The 23,925-nt window shown below is 43.0% G+C and overlaps 1 long non-coding RNA gene across 1 annotated transcript; it reads left to right on the plus strand.

Annotated features, from left to right (window-relative positions):
- Positions 1-22,142: 22,142 nt before the first annotated feature.
- Positions 22,143-22,832, plus strand: LOC123410975. The gene is made up of 3 exons (XR_006613150.1): positions 22,143-22,223; positions 22,539-22,668; positions 22,773-22,832. It is a non-coding gene; the product is annotated as an uncharacterized LOC123410975 (long non-coding RNA).
- Positions 22,833-23,925: the final 1,093 nt, after the last annotated feature.

Below are 23,925 nucleotides of genomic sequence, written 5' to 3' on the forward strand. Positions count from 1 at the left end.
ATGAAATTAAATATTCCGAATATTACATCACGATGAAATTAAATTAAATATTCCGAATATTACATCACGATGAAATTAAATTAAATATTCCGTATATTACATCACGATGAAACTAAAATAGATATTCCGAATATTACATCACGATGAAATTAAAATACATAGCATGATTACATATTACGCAGTGTTGTTGTTACGATAAGGACACTCCCTACGCGAGTGGCCAACACACCTACATACGCGGCATCGCCTTGGTTCTCCCAACTGGCTGTGGTCCATGTCATTGGGATGACGCCTAGACTGACGCCGTCCCTTGCTGGTTCGCATCAATGCGGGATCTGGAACCCATGTGGTCCCTTCTGACCATAATTGCTTGTAGTTCATATCAATGCCCCATGCCCAAAACTCACCGTTTCAAGTGTTGTACAAATTATGCATGTTGAAGTATGGTGAACGTATGGCTCGACACTAATTTTTTGATCTGCAGCTGCACGCAATACGTGACTGCAAGGATATCCCAGAAGCTTGGGCTTGTTGCAAGTGCACTCACACGAGGTTGTGCCAAGCGTCACAGCTTGTTTTTTTGCTCCCCTGTGGTGACCCTTAACAAACTTTGCTCGCACACTAACTTCCCATTTATTCCTAAGTGCATCTACCTGCCTGCACCCATGTCTTTGGGACTTCTTTGCTTTGTCATCAAGATGTCTTTGCATCTTCTCAGACCAGGGCTTGTTCAAATCAACTAGTGCCTTGGCGACGGTGACTCTGTCTGCAAAGTATGACACAGTCCGGTTCCAAGTATCATCAATTAGTGCTGTGATAGGTAGTGCCCTCACCCCTTTAAGAACACCATTGTACACCTCGGACATGTTGCTTGTCATTATACTGTATCTAGCGCCAGTGTCCTGAGACTGCGCCCACTTGTATAAATTGGGACAATTCTCACTGATCCACTGGCTCAAATTTATTACTGTTTGACGACCCCTCCGGTCTTCTCTCGCCGGGAGGGATGCGTGCTCGATCTCACCATTGATACCTGCCCAGATAGCATTCATTTTTGCTGTAGTTTTCTGCATGCACATCCTCTTGAATAGCATGAACCAATCTTTGTTTTTGAATTTCGAATAAAAATTAGCTGCCAAATGCCTCATGCACCATCTTGTCTCCAGATCGGGCCACCGCCAATCTGGATCTTGTGAAGCCTTAATTATATCGAGCGTGCTTAATAGTCCGGTGTTGCGATCAGAGATGATGCAACCCCTTCCCGATCTTTGATGAACCTCATCTTCAGGCAACACAAGAACCATAGCCAACTATGTTTGTTTTCGCTCTCCACTAGTGCATAGGCAATAGGAAGAAGTTGATTGTTTGCATCAGCTGCCATCGCCACTAAGAGTGTGCCCTTGTACTTTCTAGCGAGAAATGTGTTGGAAATATGCCCTAGAGGCAATAATAAAATGGTTATTATCATATTTCCTTGTTCATGATAATCGTCTATTGTTCATGCTATAATTGTATTAACAGGAAACAGTAATACATGTGTGAATAAATAGATCACAAAGTGTCCCTAGCAAGCCTCTAGTTGGCTAGCTCGTTAGTCAATAGATGATCATGGTTTCCTGATCATGGGCATTAGATGTCATTGATAACGGGATCACATCATTAGGAGAATGATGTGATGGACAAGACCCAATCCTAAGCATAACACTAGATTGTATTGTTCGTATGCTAAAGCTTTTCTAATGTCAAGTATCTTTTCCTTCGACCGTGAGATTGTGCAACTCCCGGATAGCGTAGGAGTGCTTTGGGTGTATCAAACGTCACAACGTAACTGGGTGACTATAAAGGTGCACTACGGGTACCTCCGAAAGTGTCTGTTGGGTTGGTACGAATCGAGATCGGGATTTGTCACTCCGTGTGTCGGAGAGGTATCTCTGGGCCCACTCGGTAGAACATCATCATGAGCTCAATGTGACTAAGGAGTTAGTCACACGATGACGTGCTACGGAACGAGTAAAGAGACTTACCGGTAACGAGATTGAACAAGGTATAGGTATACCGACGATCGAATCTCGGGCAAGTTCTATACCGACACACAAAGGGAATCGTATACGGGATTGATTGAATTCTTGACATCATGGTTCATCCGATGAGATCATCGTGGAGCAAGTGGGAGCCACCATGGGTATCCAGACCCCGCTGATGGTTATTGGCCGGAGAGGCGTCTCGGACATGTCTGCCTGTCTCCCGAACCCGTAGGGTCTACACACTTTAGGTTCGATGATGCTAGGGTTATAGGGAATTGTTATACGAGGTTACCGAAAGTTGTTCGGAGTCCCGGATGAGATCCCGGACGTCACGAGGAGCTCCGGAATGGTCCGGAGGTAAAGATTGATATATAGGACGGATGGTTTCGGATACCGGAAGTGTTTCGGGCATCACCGGTAACGTACCGGGACCACCGGGACCACCGGAGGTGGCCCCGGGGGTCCATCGAAGGGGGGCAACGACCCCGGGAGGTAAATTGGGCCAAGTGGGGAAGGGAACCATCCCCTAGGTGGGCTGGTGCGCCTCCCCACTCAGCCCAATGCACGGGGGAGAGAAAAGGGGGGACAAACCCTAAGCTAGGTGGGCCTAAGGCCCACCAGGGGTGCGCCACACCCCTCCTCCCCCCCTTGGCCGCTGCACCAGCCCCCATCTAGGGCTTCCGCCCCCCCAGGAGAGGGAAACCCTCAAGGGGGCGCAGCCCCTCCCCCCCCCTATATATAGTGGGCACTTTTGGCCATTGGAGATCAGACTTTTGCCTCTCTCTCGGCGTAGCCCTGCCTTTCTTCCTCCTCCTCTCTGCCGGTGCTTGGCGAAGCCCTGCCGGGAGACCTCGTCTCTCCATCGACACCACGCCGTCGTGCTGCTGGAGTTCTTCCCCAACCTCTCCCTCCTCCTTGCTGGATCAAGGTGCGGGAGACGTCACCGGGCTGCACGTGTGTTGAACGCGGAGGTGCCGTAGTTCGGCACTAGATCGGAATCGCTGCGAGTACGACTCCATCAACCGCGTTCTAGCAACGCTTCCGCTTAGCGATCTTCAAAGGTATGAATATGCTCCTACCCCTCTCTTGTTGCTGGTCTCTCCATAGGAAGATCTGAATATGCGTAGGAAAATTTTGAATTTATGCTACGTTACCCAACAGTGGTATCAGAGCCAGGTTTTCTATGCGTAGATTCTATGCACGAGTAGAACACAAAAGTTGTGGGCGATGATTTGTCAATTTGCTTGCCGCTACTAGTCTTATTCTTTTCCGACGGTATTGTGGGATGAAGCGGCCCGGACCGACTTTACACGTACGCTTACGTGAGACTGGTTCCACCGACAGACATGCACACCGTGCATAAAGGTGGCTAGCGGGTGTCTGTCTCTCCTACTCTAGTCGGATTGGATTTGATGAAAAGGGTCCTTATGAAGGGTAAATAGCTTTGCCATATCATGGTTGTGTCTATCACGTAGGTAAGAAGGCGTTCTTGCTAGAAACCCAAATCAGCCACGTAAAACTTGCAACAACAATTAGAGGACGTCTAACTTGTTTTTGCAGGGTTTGACATGTGATGTGATATGGCCAAAGTTGTGATGTTGCATGTATGATGTATGAGATGATCATGTTATTGTAATAGGTTTCACGACTTGCATGTCGATGAGTATGACAACCGGCAGGAGCCATAGGAGTTGTCTTAATTTATTGTATGAGATGCAACGCCATGTGCTTACTACTTTTGCTTCATTGCTAACGGTTAGCTATAGTAGTAGTGATAGTAGTAGTTGGCGTGACGACTTCACGGAGACACGATGATGGAGATCATGATGATGGAGATCATGGTGTCACGCCGGTGACGATGATGATCATGCGATGCCTGAAGATGGATACCGAAAGGGCGAAGATGATAATGGCCATATCATGTCACTATATGATTGCATTGTGATGTTTATCATGTTTTACATCTTATTGCTTAGAACGACGGTAGCATAATAAGATGATCCCTCTTAAAATTTCGAGAATGTATTCCCCTAAGTGTGCACCGTTGCGAAGGTTCGTTGTCTCGAAGCACCACGTGATGATCGGGTGTGATAGACTCTAACGTTCGCATACAACGGGTATAAGCCAGATTTACACACGCGAAACACCTAGGTTGACTCGACGAGCTTAGCATGTACAGACATGACCTCGAATACAAGAGACCGAATGGTCGAACATGAGTCATATGGTTGAATACGATCAGCATGAAGTTGCTCACCATGGTGACTAGTCCGTCTCACGTGATGATCGGACACGGGTTAGTCAACATGGATCATGTATCACTTAGATGACTAGAGGGATGTCGATTTAAGTGGGAGTTCATACTTAATTTGATTAAATGAACTTAATTGTCATGAACTTAGTATAAAAGTTGTCTTTATAAATATTGTAGATGGCCAACGTCAACCTCAATTTCAACGCATTCCTAGAGAAAAACAAGCTGAAAGATGATGGTAGCAACTATGCGGACTGGGTTCGCAACTTGAAGCTCATCCTTGAAGCAGCTAAAAAGGCTTATGTCCTTGATGCGCCGCTAGGTGACCCTCCCGCTCCCGCGGCAGCCCAGGACATTGTGAACGTCTCGCAAACGCGGAGTGATGACTACTCTCTGGTTAGGTGTGGCATGTTATACAGTTTAGAAACGGGGCTCCAAAGGCGTTTTGAGCAACACGGGGCATATGAGATGTTCCAGGAGCTGAAGCTAGTTTTTCAAGCTCATGCCCGTGTCGAGAGATATGAAGTCTCCGACAAGTTCTTTAGCTGTAAGATGGAGGAGAACAGTTCTGTCAGTGAGCACATACTCAAAATGTCTGGGTTACACGGTCGTCTGACTTCACTTGGAGTCGAACTTTCGGATGATGCTATAATTGACAGAATCCTCCAGTCTCTCCCACCAAGCTACAAAGGCTTTGTGCTTAACTACAACATGCAAGGGATGGAGAAGACCATTCCCGAGTTGTACTCGATGCTCAAGTCTGCAGAAGTAGAAATCAAGAAAGAGCATCAAGTGTTGATGGTCAACAAGACCACTAGTTTCAAGAAAGGCAAGGGTAAGAAGAACTTCAAGAAAGACGGCAAAGCTCTTGCCGCGCCCGGTAAGCCAGATGCCGGGAAGAAGAAAAAGAATGGACCCAAGCCTGAGACTGAGTGTTTCTATTGCAAAGTAAAAGGTCACTGGAAGCGGAACTGCCCCAAATACTTAGCGGACAAGAAGGCCGGCAACGTTAAAGGTATATGTGATATACATGTTATTGATGTGTACCTTACCAGCGCTCGTAGTAGCTCCTGGGTATTTGATACCGGTGTTGTTGCTCACATTTGCAACTCAAAGCAGGAACTGCGGAATAAGCGGAGACTGGCCAAGGACGAGATGACGATGCGCCTCGGGAATGGTTCAAAGGTCGATGTGATCGACGTCGGCACGCTACCTCTACATCTACCGTCGGGATTAGTTTTAAACCTTAATAATTGTTATTTAGTACCAGCTTTAAGCATGAAGATTGTATCAGGGTCTTGCTTAATGCGAGACGGCTACTCATTTAAGTCAGAGAATAATGGTTGTTCTATTTATATGAGTGATATGTTTTATGGTCATGCTCCGCTGGTGAATGGTTTATTCTTGATGAATCTCGATCGTGATGTTACACATATTCATAGTGTGAGTACCAAAAGATGTAAAGTTGATAATGATAGTCCCACATACTTGTGGCACTGCCGCCTTGGTCATATCGGCGTTAAGCGCATGAAGAAGCTCCATACTGATGGACTATTAGAGTCTCTTGACTTTGAATCATTTGACACATGCGAACTGTGCCTCATGGGCAAGATGGCTAAGACTCCATTCTCAGGAATAATGGAGAGAGCAACCGACTTATTGGAAATAATACATACTGATGTGTGTGGTCCAATGAACGTTGAAGCTCGCGGTGGCTATCGTTATGTTCTCACTCTCACCGATGATTTGAGTAGGTATGGGTATATCCACTTAATGAAGCACAAGTCTGAGACGTTTGAAAAGTTCAAGGAATTTCAGAGTGAGGCCGAGAATCAACGTAACAGAAAAATTAAGTGTCTACGATCTGATCGTGGAGGAGAATATTTGAGTCACGAGTTTGGCACACACCTAAGGAAGTGTGGAATCGTTTCAGAACTGACGCCACCTGGCACACCGCAACGCAATGGAGTGTCTGAACGTCGTAATCGCACTTTATTAGATATGGTACGATCTATGATGTCTCTTACCGACTTACCGCTATCATTTTGGGGATACGCATTAGAAACTCCAACATTCACTTTAAATAGGGCACCGTCTAAATCCGTTGAGACGACACGTATGAACTATGGTTTGGCAAGAAACCTAAGTTGTCGTTTCTTAAAGTTTGGGGCTGCGATGCTTATGTGAAGAAACTTCAACCAGAAAAGCTCGAACCCAAAGCGGAGAAATGCGTATTCATAGGATACCCTAAGGAAACTATTGGGTATACCTTCTATCTTAGATCCGAAGGTAAAACCTTTGTTGCCAAGAACGGATCCTTTCTAGAGAAAGAGTTTCTCTCGAAAGAAGTAAGTGGCAGGAAGGTAGAACTTGATGAGGTAATTACACCCCCTCTCGAACAGGATAGTAGCGCAGCGCGGGAAGTTGTTCCTGTGGCGCCTACACCAACTGAAGAGGAAGTTAATGATGATGATCATGAAGCTTCGGATCAAGTTACTACTGAACCACGAAGGTCCACAAGGGCACGCTCCGCACCAGAGTGGTACGGCAACCCTGTGATGGAAATCATGTTGTTAGACAATGGTGAACCTTCGAACTATGAAGAAGCAATGGCGGGCCCGGATTCCAAGAAATGGCTTGAGGCTATGAAACCCGAGATAGGATCCATGTATGAGAACAAAGTATGGACTTTGGTGGACTTGCCCGATGACCGGCAAGCCATAGAAAATAAATGGATCTTCAAGAAGAAGGCTGATGCAAACGGTAATGTAACCGTTTACAAAGCTCGACTTGTCGCAAAGGGTTTTCAACAAATTCAAGGAGTTGACTACGAAGAGACTTTCTCTCCCGTAGAGAAGCTGAAATCAGTACGAATCATGTTAGCAATTGCCACCTTTTATGATTATGAAATTTGGCAAATGGACGTCAAAACAGCGTTCCTTAACGGGAACCTTAAGGAAGAGTTGTGTATGATGCAACCAGAAGGTTTTGTCGACCCTAAGGGTGCTAAAAAATTGTGCAAGCTCCAGCGCTCCATCTATGGGCTGGTGCAAGCATCTCGGAGTTGGAACATTCGCTTTAATGAGGTGATTAAAGTGTTTGGGTTCATACAGGTTTACGGAGAAGCCTGTCTGTACAAGAAAGTGAGTGGGAGCTCTGTAGCTTTCCTCATACTGTATGTGGATGACATATTATTGATGGGGAATCATATAGAGATGTTGGAGAGCATAAAGGCCTATTTGAGCAAAAGTTTTTCAATGAAGGACCTTGGAGAAACTGCATACATATTAGGCATCAAGATCTATAGAGATAGATCAAGACGCCTCTTAGGTCTTTCGCAAAGTACATACCTTGACAAGATATTGAAGAAGTTCAATATGGAAAACTCAAAGAAAGGGTTCTTGCGAGTTTTGCAAGGTGTGAGATTGAGTAAGACTCAGTCGCCGACCACGGCAGCAGATAGAGAGAAGATGAGTTCTGTCCCCTACGCATCAGCCGTGGGCTCTCTAATGTATGCCATGCTGTGTACCAGACCTGATATAAACCTTGCCATAAGCTTGGTAGGGAGGTACCAAAGTGATCCCGGTATGGAACACTGGACATCGGTCAAGAATATCCTTAAGTACCTGAAAAGGACTAAGAAAATGTTTCTCGTTTATGGAGGTGACGAAGAGCTCGTCGTAAAGGGTTACGTCGACGCTAGCTTCGACAGAGATCCAGATGACTCTAAGTCACAAACCGGATACGTATATGTGTTGAATGGTGGGGCAGTGAGCTGGTGCAGCAGCAAGCAAGAAGTCGTGGCAGCATCTACATGTGAAGTGGAGTACATAGCTGCTTCAGAAGCAGCTCATGAAGGAATTTGGATGAAGGAGCTCATCACCGACCTTGGAGTGGTTCCAAGCGCGTCGGGTCCAATGACACTATTCTGTGATAACACTGGGGCCATTGCCATAGCCAAGGAGCCCAGGTTTCACCGAAAGATGAAGCACATCAAACGCCGCTACAAATCCATCCAGGACCATGTCCAGAGTGGAGTGATAGATATTTGTAAAGTACACACGGATCTGAATATTGCAGACCCGTTGACTAAACCTCTTCCACGAGCAAAACATGATCAACACCATAATGCTATGGGTGTTCGATACATCACAATGTAACTAGATTATTGGATCTAGTGCAAGTGGGAGATTGTTGTAAATATTCCCTAGAGGCAATAATAAAATGGTTATTATCATATTTCCTTGTTCATGATAATCGTCTATTGTTCATGCTATAATTGTATTAACAGGAAACGGTAATACATGTGTGAATAAATAGATCACAAAGTGTCCCTAGCAAGCCTCTAGTTGGCTAGCTCGTTAGTCAATAGATGATCATGGTTCCGTGATCATGGGCATTAGATGTCATTGATAACGGGATCACATCATTAGGAGAATGATGTGATGGACAAGACCCAATCCTAAGCATAACACTAGATTGTATTGTTCGTATGCTAAAGCTTTTCTAATGTCAAGTATCTTTTCCTTCGACCGTGAGATTGTGCAACTCCCGGATAGCGTAGGAGTGCTTTGGGTGTATCAAACGTCACAACGTAACTGGGTGACTATAAAGGTGCACTACGGGTACCTCCGAAAGTGTCTGTTGGGTTGGTACGAATCGAGATTGGGATTTGTCACTCCGTGTGACGGAGAGGTATCTCTGGGCCCACTCGGTAGAACATCATCATGAGCTCAATGTGACTAAGGAGTTAGTCACACGATGACGTGCTACGGAACGAGTAAAGAGACTTACCGGTAACGAGATTGAACAAGGTATAGGTATACCGACGATCGAATCTCGGGCAAGTTCTATACCGACAGACAAAGGGAATCGTATACGGGATTGATTGAATCCTTGACATCGTGGTTCATCCGATGAGATCATCGTGGAGAAAGTGGGAGCCACCATGGGTATCCAGACCCCGCTGATGGTTATTGGCCAGAGAGGTGTCTCGGTCATGTCTGCCTGTCTCCCGAACCCGTAGGGTCTACACACTTAAGGTTCGATGACGCTAGGGTTATAGGCAATTGTTATGAAGCCCTGCTGGGAGACCTCGTCTCTCCATCGACACCACGCCGTCGTGCTGCTCGAGTTCTTCCCCAACCTCTCCCTCCTCCTTGCTGGATCAAGGTGCGGGAGACGTCACCGGGCTGCACGTGTGTTGAACGCGGAGGTGCCGTAGTTTAGCACTAGATCGGAATCGCTGCGAGTACGACTCCATCAATCGCGTTCTAGAAACGCTTCCGCTTAGCGATCTTCAAAGGTATGAAGATGCTCTTACCCCTCTCCTGTTGCTGGTCTCTCCATAGGAAGATCAGAATATTCATAGGAAAATTTTGAATTTATGCTACGTTACCCAACAAAATGTACCATCAATTGATACAACCGGATGACAATGCTTGAATGCTTGTATAGTTTGGGTGAATGCCCAGAATAAGCGGTCCAGGATTTTCTCGTCCGGGTTCAATGGATTTGGACGTTCTTTCCGGAAAATTTGAGTCCCCCTGTTAGCAACTGAAATCTGATGCAACATTCTAGGGGCAAAAGAGTACGCCTCCTCATAGGTTCCATACAACCTTTGAAATATCTTTTCCGTTGCATGACGAGCCTTGCTATAGCTGACAGGGAAACCAATCAGATCAGATATAGTTGCACGCAAAGCCCTAATACTAATATTAAGACTTTGTTGCACAATGGTTTGCATCACCTGTGATACATATTCTGCAGTCACATTGCGGTGCTTTGAAAGAGTGTCGGTTTGCTCACAACCATGTTGCTCTATTTTTGTGACATGACATGGCTGACATACCCCAGGCTTCTGGCGAGCAATAACTCTTCCGCGGCAACCCGCTTCGCGATGGATGCATATGAGCTTCAACTCCTTTTTATCAGACTGCTTCACTCTATGTTGCATGTGTATAGCAATTGCATAGCTATGTATTGCTTGTTTAGAAGATTTCTTATCTGGGAAAATCTGTCCAACGGCCAGACTTCCCGCGTCTAGGCCAGCAACAGAGTGAAATTCATTGGTGATGCTCATAACCTGTAAAAACTCTGGGTTGATTGCTGCAGCGACCGCCTTCTCAGGAGGAACAACTTCATCATCATCTGATTCCGAAGAGGAAGAAGAATGACCATAATCGTCATCATCTAGCGCCTCCGGCAATCCCTCGACATGTTCGCTCATGTCAATGACCGCAGACCAATATCCCGTGTCATACACTTGTTGGCCACCTGTTGGTTCCGATGGGCCGGCGTCGGGGGCTACAGTTATGGCCACTTGTTGGCCACCCCTTGGTTCCGATGGGCCGGCGTCGGGGGCTACAGTTATGGCCAACTCGGCCTCACCGGCACCGCTACTGCACTCGGCGACATCACTGGTAGAAATGAACTCCACATAAACCATGGGTTGTCCATACATGGAGTTATTGGGATTGCTTGCGAAACCCATGTACGACGCCCATGCTCTTTCACCAGTAACCCGCCGCAGAACCCAACGATTTCCTCCCTCAACCACGAAAGCCTCCATGGTCATTTTTTTCCATTCATCGCTGAACCAAACACCGCTCGGACGCACCTTCTAACTGCCGCATACTCTACATTAACCATGTCTTTCACTATAACCGTAGTCATCCCGCACCTAGACACATCTACACCAGAAGGACCCTCACGTACGATGTGCCCATAAAACACTAACAAATTTTCCATAGTACCTAACGAGCAGCCATATTTACATAGTTAGTCCATTAAAAATCATATTCTTATATTTACATTGTAATAATATCCATTACTTATCTTTTTTAACATATAAGAATTTGACAAATATTCACAAATGACTATACATCTACGCATAATAATTTATATTGTACCATTTGTGGCGACACTACATATAGAAAATAAATACATCATAAATTAGAATATGCCATTCGTACCTCTGGTTTGATAAGGATATCCTTACGAATACAAAAATATCCTTCCGAATATCACAGTTAACTTATCACCAGTATAATATCAGCGAATTTGACCTATTATCACATGAACAATAATATTACACATGCGTCTTGCATATATAATTACTACACATATTATCACATGAACAAAAATGCAGTTCCTAAGGTTATCACCAGTTATCACATGAACAAAAACGGAGTCGACATATTATCACATGAACAAAAATGTTACACACATATTTTTTTTACCTTCCTAAGGTTTCTAAAATGCAGTTGCATGGATAAACATACCACCAGTAATTTATCAAAGTAATCGACCTATTATCACATGAACAAAAATGCTAGTTGCATGCGTGCGTCTTGCATATATAATTACTACACAAATTGATACATTACAGTGTTAATAAACAGAAAGTACATACTTAAAAAACTAATCAAATAGACTAAAATTTTCATGCATGCGAACAAAACCTACGAAAATGAATTGATTTTACCTTGATCTATCTTTTTTAACTGCAACATATTCGAAATCCAACCCAAAAGACCAGAAATCTTGAATCAAAGTGAAGAAAGGAGTGTGTTCTTCAGCTACACAGAAAAGAGAAGACAATGAGAATAACCCAAAATAAAAACATCATGCATGCAAACACAACCAACAGAAATGGAAAGCTCTTACATTGATCTATCTTTTCTTCAACTACAACGTCTTCAAAATCTAACTTTAAACCGTCCTAAATCGCCACTTAAACCTTCATACTGAGTAGCTCTTGAGAGAAATAGAAGAGAGTGAGAAAGAAAGAGAAGAGAGTGACACGGGAGGCAACGGCAGGAGAAGAGAGTGAGAGAGGAGGCAGCGACGCAGTTCGCTTATAAAGAAGAAGTTTCGCACTGTTTCGTCGGTGGGAGGGGGAAAATTTCCCACTGTTTCGTCGGCGGAAGCGGGAAATATCTGTCTCAGCCTGGGAATCAGCGCGTACGGAAATCAGCGCAGTCAGCAACAGTGCGACATGGTTGTGCGCGCCGAAACAGTCGGCCGCCTCCTCCCGAGGCGGCAGGGCCCGCCTGGACGCCTGCTACCGAGGCGGCAGGACCCACCACGCTGTCACCGTTCCGTTGCCGCGTTGCTAAAACGGGAAACTTCTTCGGCCGCCTGGGCTCATGGCGGCAGGCCCCAGCCGCCTGGGCTCGTGGCGGCAGGTGACGCGTGTCGCCTGGAGCGCCTGCCGCCACGGACGGAGGGGGTCTTTTCGGCAAATTCCGTTCACAGGTGGTCTTTTCTGACAATGACGTTCGAGAGGGGGTCCTTTTGAACAAAAATTCCTAATATTTTGAATGACATGAATAATTCTGTTCAACCTGATATATTTGATCCTAGAAATTGGTATGGACTTGATCCTAAAAAGATTGATATCTTGCTGCAAAAGGGTCCGAAAAGAGAAGATATTGAGTATGGTCCTTATGACAAGTTCTGTAGAAGGTTTTCTGCATTATCGTTTAGTAGAATTCTTTTAAATGGAGAAAAGTTTGACAGAGAGTGGCTTGTATACAGCAGCGATCTTGATAAAGCATTTTGTTTTTGTTGCAAATTATTAAAAAGGGTAATAATTAGGTGATCATGATAGTGTTATATTATGTTTTTTTAAAATGTTAGGGCCTCATTTTGCTTTTCGCACCGGAGCCTCGAATTTCTGGAGACGGCCCTGATAAAATATAAGGTATTCGGATACATAGCGCCGGTCACTACCCGCAACACAAGCAGCGTTTAGAAAATAACAGAGTTTTTCTTTTACTATTCCTTACAGAAGCTGAGTTTAAGTTTTTAAATGCAACGAAGGCCGGATCCGTCGGGCCGGTTGAAATCCAAGGGCACGGCAATGGCAAACTAGTAGGCTGGGCCAGTAAACATGTGGTTTCGTGATGCTCAAATGACGCATGTTTTTTTTTCCTTTTTAAACTTAGTTTATGTTTTAAAAAATACTAAAAACATATATTATAAAAACGTAATTTAACTAATGTCGTATAATCTTAACTTCAAATTTATAAAATGTGTATCCAGTGTAAAATAAATGTTTCCTCAACTTTTACAAAATGCATGTGCCGTACAAAAATAAATGCCAGATTCAAAAAAGTACATTGCATTTATACAACATAAAGAATGCTAATGTAATTCAAACATAATGTACTATTCAAAATAAAGTATGTTACATTTAATAAAATGTTTGTACAATGTACAAAATTGTTTGCATAGTTTAAACAATGTTTTGTACCATTCAAAAATATATGTCAACATGTATTTCCAAATTATTAAACAGATATTTTTACAAAAACATGAAAATGGCTTAGGAGGGCTCGGGTTCCCAGCCGCACCCCCATCCTAGCCGGCCACTCAGGAGAGAGATAGAGAGGGGGAAGATTCGTTTTTTGCATGCAGTGATGAGTCTAAGAGAAAAAGAGAAGAAAGAGGTTGACCGGTGGGTTTGTGCATGTAAAAATAGGTCGGACGCTCCAAGCACCCCCAGGGGCTGGGTTTGGTCTGGGACCGCCGGGGCTAGTTTAAAAAAAAAACCCGACGAAAAACTACGTCCTCGGAACACGACGGGCGACTCTTTTAGTGTCGTTGATTAAAAAGACGTTTGGAAGGACGTTCCGGGGACACGACTGGACATGCTCTAAGGGAGCTGGCGTTCACAGTCACCAAATCATTGGCTGACCCAAGTGTCGAGTGCTCAACTCGTGAATCGCCAAATCATGGGCGTTCATCGCTCGCTCACCCGAATGCTGTTTTGTATTGTCGTGGTTGACCAATTGATTGGTTAACTATTGATTTTAATAAAGAAGAAAGAAAAAAATTCATATAACATGAAAAAAAAAGAGATTTCAAAAAATTTCAAAGTTTTTGATAAAGGTTATTCAATTTTTGTAAAGCCAATCGAATTTTTAAAAAGTGCACGTAAAATTCAGAAAAGGTCATCCATTTGAAGAATATTCATCAAATTCGAAAAAAAGTTCATCAATTTTAAAAATAGTTCATCAATTTTTTAAAGAATGATCCATTGAAAAAAAGTTCAACAAGTTTAGAAGCAGTTCATCAATTTGGAAAAAACATTGATTTTAATAAATTTCATCGAATTCTAAAAAAGTTCACCAAAACATGAAAAAAGTTCATATAATCTGAAAAAGTTCATCGAATCTGAAAAAAAGTTCGTCAATTATGAATAAAAATTTCATCTGAAAATATAGTTCACGAAGTTTTAAAAAGATCATGTATTTTGAAAAATAGTCCAAAATTTCGAAAAAAAGTTAATCAATTTTGAAAATATTCCATCGAATTTGGATAAAAAGTTCATTATTTTGAAAAAAATGTCTTTATATTTGAAAACACAGTTCGTCATTTGAAAAATGTTCACAAAATTGGGAACAAATAAATAAAGTATAGCTCATCAGCTTAGAAAAAAATAGCGAAACTGAAAAGTACGTGCATTTATTAATCATAAAAAATGTAAGAATAAAGAGAGAAAAATGTAAGAAAGTTCATCAGTTTTTAAAGAAGTTCACAAGAAACTAAAAAAAATTCATCAATGATCAGAAAACGTTCATAAAAATGTTTTTTTTATAAATAGACAAAATTGAAAACAAAACGCTTAATTAGGAAAACAAAAAAAAACAAAAAAAAACATCCAGGAAATGACAAGGGAACTACTCCCTCCGTTCCTAAATATAAGTCTTTCTAAGAGTTTCATTAACGAACTACATACGGATGTATATAGACATATTTTAGGGTATAGATTCACTCATTTTGCTTTGTATGTAGACACCTAGTGAAATATCTTAAAAGACTTATATTTAGGTACGGAGGGAGTAGAGCTGAAAGACCTAATAAAAAAGGGAATTTATGCGAGTGGTTGCTGCTGTAAGCTAAGTGGGGAGAGTTTCCGATTCGAAACCTGAGTGCAGAAATAATTTTTGTTTTATAACCGATAAAATTTTGCGATCTATGTGCGCTGGCCCAAAGCATAGGGAGCGGGGATGCTGCAGGCGTCAATTTGTAAAATTACCTATAAGTCTATAACCGATGCCCGTAGCGTTAAAATAGGATTCCGCCACGCGTGGTCGCTAACCAGTGACCTGCACACCGAATAGGATCGGCCTTCAGTTTATGCGAGACAATAGCTCGGGCCTGCCTACGTGCGAGTCGGTAATCGCCGGCCTAGTACCTGTATTCGATCGTTCTTATCATTTTCTATAGTTTTATTTATATTTCTGAAATGTAAGATTATTTTAGTAAAGTTGTAGAAAAGAATTTGTCGTGGGTTAAAATGTTTATTCATTTTTTTTCAACTTATAATAATACGGACGACATTTAAAGACGTTCATGCCATTTTTTAAAATGTTCATGTAATTTGAGAAAATGTTATTTGTCTTTCAAAAATCGATACATTTATAAAAATGTTCACATGTTTTAAAAATATGTCCCTGTTATTTTAAAAACATGCTGTGAGAATTGTTGGTGTTATATTGAAGATGTAAAGGTTCAGTATGTATTAGAAACGTAATTAACATTCATGGAAAAAATAAGAAAGATGTATTTAAAAACCCATTGATATATATTGGGGCCAAATGCAGATGGGAGTGGTTTCTAAATCTCCCTCGCGTGGTTTTCGACGATGCGCCCATCCATGACCCCCACACAATTTAGGGCTTTAACCGTCCTGGAGGGGGCGTAAACCAACTTCATCGAGATAATTGCAGGGCACTACCACACTTAGGCACGTCGTGACGGATAGGTACCACTAGTCAAAAAAAAAAAGCATGTCAGTACCACTTCAGAGACTAATTGTTACGAAAACGGACAGAGAGGCGTATAAACACGTATTAAACACGTATGCGTATATTGACCACGTATCTGACAGACCTAACCGAACCTGCATCCGCTGGAACGGTGGAAACAGGTGCTAGTCACCACGCCAGAGCAATGCTGGTGTTTCTTAATGGGAGTTACATTTTTTATAGTAGACTCTGAGCGCTGGGCCGTGTGGTTCGGCCGAACATTTCTTTATTTCTTGCTGTGATTCTAATGGCCCAGACAATTCAGTGAGCTGGCCCAGGTCCGCACAAGCCCGAATCTGCTTTTATCTATATAATTTCCTTTTTTTATTTTTAGTACATTTGGTTACACTTCAAAAACTTCCGAACAGATATATTACAAAAACATACTTCACGTACTATTTCAGAATTGTTAATCATGCATTTTTAGAATATTAAATGTGTATAGAGAAAATATTGACTATGTAAAAAGTATATACAAAAATATATAATGTTTGATAAAAATTGATGATGTATTTAAAAAAATGATAATCAAGCTTTTGAGAAAGTTTTTAAAGAAGTATTTGAAAAATATTAAATATGTAAAGAAAAGTGTTTCCCATGTATTCAAAAAATGTTCAACTTATACATAAAAATGTTAAATAGATATAAAAATATAACCATGTATTAAAATAAATAAAAAATATTTCTAAATTTTCAATCAATCATTTGAAAAAAAGGAAATATGCATAGAAAATTATGTTGACTATGTATTATAAAAACGTTAATATGGTATTCAAAAAATGTTAGTCAACTATTTAAAAAATGTTAAACATGTATTAAAAATATTATATATATATATATATATATATATATATATATATATATATATATAAATGAAATATGTACAGAAACTTAGAAACATGTATTAAATGAAATATGTATAAAAAATGTTAAATACAAACGCAGCAAAAAATAAGAAACACAGCAAAAAATTAAGAAAAGCAATAACAAAAATGACGCAAGAATGAGAAAAAAAATAAGAAACGCAGCAAAAACACAAACACAACAAAAAATAAGATACGCAGCAAGAAGTAAAGAAAAGCAACAACAAAAACGCAGCAAAAAAAAGCTGTACGCAGCAAGAAATAAAGAAATGCTGGGCCTAAGCAGCCGGCCCAACGCTCGGAATCTAGTATAAAAGGATTAACGCCCTGCAATTTTTTTTTGAATAGTGATACCTATCCGTCACAATGTGCCTAAGTGTGGTAGTGGCCCGCAATTATCTCAACCTCATCCCACACGTTGACTCGAAGTGTGGTACCAACACTTTAAGTCATGCAACTTCCTGCCGGATAGTTCTGTAAGTCATAGGAATTTTCTCATGGTCATGTAACACACATAATAGGGTAGTCTAGATGGAATCATCCATTTTGAAGAATAGACGTGGGATATACGTTTCCGGACTTACCGAACAATAGATACATCAAATCGGCTTAAGGTTTGAAACAACATATAGAGGGGAAGAGTACAAGGCAATCCCCCACAACTTTATGTGGCATTAGAGAGAGAGAGATCTCGAAACTGGGGCATCTAAAGGCCAGTGAAAACTTGCCCAGACATAATGAGTGGAAAAAGGAAAATAAATAAAATGCAGTATCTCTACTATTAAAGCAGGATGTGCCGTCGTGATGGTTCAACCTCCGCGATGGTTCAACCTCCCAACGCTAACGCTCGCTACCCTCCCACCCAAGTTCCACCACCGATTTTTATTCAACCCTTCAAAAACCAGTCGGTTTAATTAAAAAAAAATATCTCTTTCTTCCTCTGCGATTGGAAAATCTGCTAGCACCTTCCCCCACACGACGCATCCAACTCCCAGCCCCCAACTCCCCCCACTCCATCGCTCCTGCCGCCCCCCTCCTCGCCGACCCTCATCTCAGCATGGCCAATCCATGCCTCTCTCGCCCTTCTCGTCCGCCTCATGGCCACGGTGGCCACGGTCCTTGCCACGAACGGCGTTTCCCCGCCCTTAATCCTCCACCAGCGACCTCATCAGCTCACAGAAAAGATCACATGTATGCATACTAGATTTCTCTCCAAACCCTAGATCACGTCCGCCCCCTCCCCATTCGCCCTCTCCCTGTTGGTCATCCTCTTGCACTCCGGAGGGGCCGCCTCAGGCGGTAGCTTCTCTGCTCCCCCGTCAACCTCGAGCTTCCCCATCGTCGGGAGCAGCGGCAGCCATGGACGAGATCGAGCCGGGCGTGTGAGCGCAGCGGCGGCCGTGGCCGAGCTCGAGCCTGGCCGCTCCTCCGTCGTCGTTCTCTGCGGCCCAAGCCGCCACCTCTTCCTGCCTCCCTTCTGCCCGAGTCGTGGAGGAGCAGCCACACGGATGGGGAGCAGCGAGGCGAGGTGGTCATGGCTGGATGCGCGCTCGTCGATGCCATAGCAGGATAGGACGCGCGCAGCAGGGAGCAGCGGGGCATGGTGGCGCCGGTTGAGGTGAGTTTCCTTTCCTTGCTGCCCGTTGGTTTTCCACGCAGTTCTTCGTTGATCCATGATCTTGTTTGCGTGCAGGTCCCATCAAATTTAGTCACTCCGCTGGATCTGTTGCTGGGGTCGTCGATCTGTTGATGTGGTCGTTGACTTACAGGTATGTGTATGTTGTGACCTCTCCTTGCCCGCCACTGGTCCTCCTCCTCTTTGATTGCCCCTTGTTTTCCTTGCAGATCGATCCGTTCGTTCTTGCTGGTGCCTCCTTTAGTCTGACCCGGTTGACCCGGTTGCGTCTACATTCATTGATCTACAGGTTAATCCCTCTTCTCCTCCTTTTTGGACCTTTTTTGTTAGATTGCTAGGTATACGTCGGCATAGCCAATTGATTGTTTTGGTCTCACCATGTGTTTGGTCACTTGCTAAATGAATTTTAGCATACCTTGCTCCAGTTTGCAATTTATCCATGGATAGGAGTTTAGTAGTATTTAGATGCATGGGCCGGATGTTTATGCTCATGCATGCAATCTGACGAGGAAATCAAAAGGTTCGGTTCAATTTTAGAGTTTAGGATCTTCCTTTTTCTTCAATTTGAGAAGCACTTATAAGAAAGTGGAGTGGGAGGTGCATCTACATGATTTGCTAATACGCAGTGCCTATGATGAATTGATTCATTCCACTCTGTTCCTCAAGGTTCAGTTTTTCGTAATGCATATTAGAGAAAATGCTTTCTTGGATGATGCAAAGTTATAGCTGTGAATATTTGCGAATAAGTCAGGTTAGAACAACACTTGAGAAAATGCTTTCTTAGATGATGCAGAGTCATAGCTGTGAATATTTGCGAACAAGCTAGGTTAGAACAACACTTGATATAATGCTTAAATCTGGCCTCCTCGATCTTTCTAATAAATTCAGTGGTAAAACAACACTTAATATAGTACTTGCACATGATTTTTGAAATTTAGTTTGGATATTTCTTTTGTCATGAAATTTCTTCCCAAGAGATGCTCTGCATTATATGTTTCCGCTATAGCATGATTCATACAGTTTGGTATTTATCGTATGACCTGAATGAAAATGTTGTAACATGTTTATGCTATGTTTTACATTTTATTTGCAGTAGATATACATTAATGCAAAATTTGTTATTTAGTTTTATGGGATATGTTTATTTGATGTAACAAAGTTTTGTGATCAAAAGTATGTGGTGGTATATTTCAGTCCCATGTGATCGTTCATGTGTATAGCCTCTAGGATCTCTTTCGATTGACTATACATTGTATCCGGTACATTTTAGTCTGTGATCCATAATAAATTCATTTATCTTAATTGGCTACTTTGCCTCTGATGATGGACATATGAGTCACATGTGCACCTCCTCAGTTAAGGCTTTAAAAGTAATCACATTTGGTTTCTTTTTCTTTCTGTAGTTAGTGCTCGTCGGCGGGACGGTGCAAGGCGCAACTCCGACGTGGAGGCGTGGTGGATGTGCGGTGTAGGAAGCGACCTCTCTGGTTGGACGGTGTTCAGGCGCAACCCCGACGCCCGCTGAGTACTGCCTTGGCAACCACCTCCCTCGGTGAGCTCCATCTTCCTCCTGCTCCTTTGCTTCGGCTACTGTCTGGGACATGGCCATGGCTATATTGATGTGGTGCTCGTCTGGTTAATGCTTTATGCCCTACTCATGCATCAGTTCCTGCTTGAGCTCTATAGTTGTGGATCCTTGCAGGCTGTTATTCATGTTTAGTTGCTATCATAGGAGCTCATGTGATGCTCTTGTTTACATGTGAATGCCCTGGTCCTATAGCTATGCTCCTGGATTTGTTAAATTGGTTGATCAGTGGCGTTCGTGCTAGGGCGATGATGATTAAACGTGGCTGGAATAAGTGTGCCTTTGAGCAATCGAGGCACCTATGGGTATCAAGTTGGATCCTCCCTCTTGTCTCTATAATCCTTACTGATCATGTGATACTTATTGTTCTGTCCTTGGATGATAATTCTTCTTGAGTGATAACCAGGGCACCTCCACTGTATAAACAGATTGATCTGGTGATAAGAGATGACGGTGGTAGGTTATATGATCGAGGAAAGACGAATCTGAGCCCATTATGCAATCCATCCAGAAATTAGAACCGCATGAGGCTACACGCGCTCTTAGCGATTTGGCGATTTCGTGCCGTTCTGGGCCGTTGGATCACGCATGGAAACGATTTGGGACGCCGGATTGACACCCCGTGAACAGTTCCCGCACCCCATCTCATTTTGTTGACTCCTCTGAGAGCGTGTGTGTCTTGCTGCCGTGTGGTGTTACCTGCGTGTGGGCCGTGCCTCTCAGCGATCGTGGTTTGGCTGTTCTTATGTGCGTCTCGTCGGCGTTGGGCGTTCCCAGCGCCCTGCCACCGCCTGTGGTTTCATCGCCCCGTCGAGGGTATTTTGGACTTTTCATCTTTCGCCCCATGTGCGTGGCGGACGTTGGTTGGTCTGTGCGTCGATGGGGTGAGGGAGGGCGGCTCGGCTTGTCTCTTCGTGCTCCGAGTCGCCCTCTTCTTTCTGGACCTCCCCTCCTCCTCTTGTCGCCGTCCCCGCCGATGCTTGTCCTTCCTGTCGTTCTTCACATGCGATTCCTCTCGCTCATGGATCGTCCCTGTCTTTTATACCACCTGGTTCTTAGCGTGTTCCTTGTTTCTCTGGCGGTTTTGTAGTTGGGACGGTTTCGTGGCCTGCGGGGCGATGATGATGAATCTGCTGAAATAAGCATGATGTGGGTTGTGGGTACTAAATTAGAGCCCACCCTTACCTCTCTTGCAACCTGTTTAATTCAGCTTTATGTTGGATGTTCTGTGCCTCAGATAGTCATTCTGACGAGTGATAACCAGGGCAGTTCGTTTACATTGTGATGGGTATGTCATGCAGCAAGAGATGTGAGTGTTAGGCTTGAAGATCAAAGACAAAACTGAGCCCTCTTTTTCTATGTTACAGCCTACAAATACAAGAAAAATTCATTATCTATTATTCAGTGTTCTTTTTTCTTTTTCTATTCCTCTATTGTGTTGACCCCCCTCTTCTTCTCTTCATCAATGCCAAGAGCCAATAACCACTACCGTGGGACTGGGAGCACTCAACCACAGGTACCCACCCTCTTCACCCCCATTCGTCGCATCAAATCTATCATCTTGTTAGCCATCCTCTCCCTCTTTTTCTCTCTCACACACACAGCTGAACGGTGGAAGCTTCATGTGTTGTCCAGATCCTATTGACAACCTGCAGCTTGCCTTCATGTTTTAAATTTTGATCCACCAAGAACAAGCAAGTGGTTATAGGAACTTTTATTTGTTTTTCACCTGAAAGTTATGATGTAATTCTTGAATTAATTAGCGCTCTTTCTTGATGTTACACCGTGGGACTGAAAAATGAAATAGGAACTTTTATTTGGTTCTCACCTGAAAGTTATGATGTAATTCTTGAATTAATTAGCGCTTGTTTCTTGATGTTACACTGTAGGACTAAAAAATGAAATAGTACGTGCTTCATCATGTGGTCCTGTATTTTTAATAATAGTTTTTTCACTGGTTCTCAACAGAAATTCTTGCCTAAATCTTGCAATGGAGATAGTGTCAATAATGGAGTTGAAGTTTTCCTCTATTGTCTATGAAGGTAAGATACGTGAAATAACAACTGTTCACTCTCCAATAACAAGCATGTGTTTATAGAGATTTTTGTTTGTTGCTCACCTGAAAGTTATATGCAACTCAGTATTTTTTAAACTAACTTGACCGCCGGACTAATAATTGAATGTCTGTTTGTTCACATGTCTGAGATTTATGGGTTCAAATTCACACAAAACGCATCTTATTGTTCCGTTGACATGCACCCTACTAAGTAGTCTTACACCAGGGAGAAGACAACACAATAATTTTATTTTTATGTAATTGTTGATGTAAAACTGCTCAACTTTTTCGCTACCAACAGAAGACACGGGGATGACAGCGAATCATCGAGTAATAACCAAGATCAGCTAGATATATGAACCTGCCTCATTGTGGCTGTGCGGAGACATTGATGATGATGAGTCTCTCATGTCACCATGAGTTCCACCTCGGTAAGGGGGCATGGATCGATTGGTTCATAGTCGAGCCTCTCCTGCTTATCATAATTTTCATAACTGACTGAACGGATGCGTGAATGTGTTGTTCCTTTTGGTAGGAGAATATTAGGCAAAGTAGTGGCTCAAACCGGCAGGATTAGGAGCTGAAGGAGTGAATGGGTAAAGTCGATGAGTGAAAAGGCATCTTCACAAGCAGCAATTCCACCATCACATTTAGCAGCACTCGGGTAGAACCAAACAAGAGCTTTATATAGATGGATATCTTTTAATCAACCTGTACTGTGTTTATTAGAGTGTTGTGCACAGAAAAAATATTTTCCCTAAGCATACTTCTCCTTTTATCAATTGTTTATGACTACATATGGATGGATGATTAAAGGCGAGACTTCACTGAAGAAATATAAGGGGATATTTCAGCTTTATTATCTCCTTTGCCGGCTAGCTGTTATATGTGTTTTTTTCTTCTGGATTCTGAATTACCGAGTGGTCTCTAATCCACCATGAAACTTATCTTTATAAGTTGGCCTTAAGCCGATGGGCAGGATTTAGTACTGGTAAAAAACTTTACGTTGTGATAGTCGTATGTCATTTGCACTATCAAGTATGCTGGGATGGTGAACTGTACCAGCTGGCTGTTGATGTCAGCTGTGCTTCCCCGGCAACGGCGACAGGAATAGTCATGTCGACGGCACCAGGAATCCTTCTGCTACGGCTATGGAGCCTTGCGTTGGTGTTCCCTCGAAGCGGAAAGGGTGATGTAGCACAGCGGTGGTAAGTATTTCCCTTAGTTTGAGAACCAAGGTATCAATCCAGTGGAGGAGTATCACAAGATCCTGCACAAAAACAAAGAACCTGCTTCCAACGCTATGAAGGGGTTGTCAATCCCTTATAGATTGTTTGCCAAGTAAGAACTGAAAGCAACAAAGTAACAAAGCAAATGAAAAGCGGAGGTGTAAACGATGGATGTGAATAGACCCGGGGGTCGTAGTGTTTACTAGTGGCTTCTCTTATGAAAGCAAGTAGACGGTGGGTGAACAAATTACTGTCGAGAAATTGATAGAACCGCACAAAGTCGTGACAATATCTATGGCAATGATTATATCTATAGGCATCACGTCCAAAAGAAGTAGACCGATACTTTCTGCATCTACTATTATTACTCCACACGTCGACCGCTATCCAGCAATATGACATGATGTAGACGGACAATCTCATATCAACGAAAGAGCCCATCTTGTTTCCCTTGATGGC

This window comes from Hordeum vulgare, chromosome 7H (genome assembly GCF_904849725.1).
Source record: "Hordeum vulgare subsp. vulgare chromosome 7H, MorexV3_pseudomolecules_assembly, whole genome shotgun sequence".
Lineage (NCBI taxonomy): Eukaryota > Viridiplantae > Streptophyta > Magnoliopsida > Poales > Poaceae > Hordeum > Hordeum vulgare.